Genomic DNA, 1,267 nt, shown 5'->3' on the forward strand with positions numbered 1-1,267 from the left:
TATGAATTTCTAATAATTTCCGTTAAGCATAGAAATTCTAATTGAGTCTACCGATGGTCATATATAGAATGATCTTAATCCTGAGTTCTTAACAAACTCCTATTTATGGATTTATGTCTTTTGATTTACTCAGTATGGATTCCGAGACCCTGAATCCTATTCCTTGTATTTTGGAGACATAATGAAATAGGTAGCTGGGAATGTTATTATACGAGATGGAATCCATTCCTTCTTGAGAAAGAAGCAGATAAATAATTCTCTTGAGTGTTGATTCGGTACTTGGATTAGTAAGAGAGCTCTGGTTCATGAATGTGTTTTATGAATCACTATCCATTAGAGAATCAATGGTACTCAAGGATGAAGATATAATTATAGAGGTTAACGGATTATACTTGACTCTAATTATGAATTATTTATAGAGGATTGATATATATGCAATGACTATATCAAACGGACACTTCACAGTTTAGAAGTAATTAATGTCTTTAATTTTGAGAGTTCAATTCCAAGTTTATCGTGGAGTAACTATTAGAATTAATAGAATTAATTAATTAATTAAAGTGTTTAATTAATTATTAATTTTATTGGAGCTCGGGATTATAGGTCCATAAGTCCCCGCGTCGTCCTTGTAATTCTACCAGACACAAAGGACAAAATAGAAATTTTAGAATTATGGAATTCTAAAATTAAATACTCGAAAAATAATTAATTGAGAATTAATTATTATTTAAATAATGTGATTATTTAAATTTGAATTTGAATTGTGAACATAATTTAAATTTATCATTTTAAACTTATTTGATAAGTTGTTCAATTTAGAATTCAAATTAATTTACGTTTGACTTAAATTCGAATTTGAATTTGAATTAAAATTAGACTGCAGGATAAATGATGATTTTCTCTTCCTTCCCTATCTGCAATTGGCGCCACACAAGGATAAAAAAACCTAGGGTGGCCGGCCACTTAAGGGATAAGGTGTTGGAGATTTTTTGTTCCAAATTCAAATAGGAGATAGAGATTTGATTCCTTTTTGAAATTTGACTTCTACTTTTTAAGTATGAGAATGATAGAAAATTGTGAACACAATTTTTAAAACAATTTTTTGCCCTAACTATTGGGTGGCCGAAATTCTGAAAGGAAAAAAAAAAGAGAGGAAAATTTTTTCTCCCAAAAAAATTGCACATCGTGCATGCGTTGGTGTTTGTGGAAAAATTCGAGTGTTTATTCAAACTTGTTTTGTCTCACGTGTGCCCACACACACGTCTAC

This window comes from Morus notabilis, unplaced genomic scaffold (assembly GCF_000414095.1).
Source record: "Morus notabilis unplaced genomic scaffold, ASM41409v2 Scaffold79, whole genome shotgun sequence".
Lineage (NCBI taxonomy): Eukaryota > Viridiplantae > Streptophyta > Magnoliopsida > Rosales > Moraceae > Morus > Morus notabilis.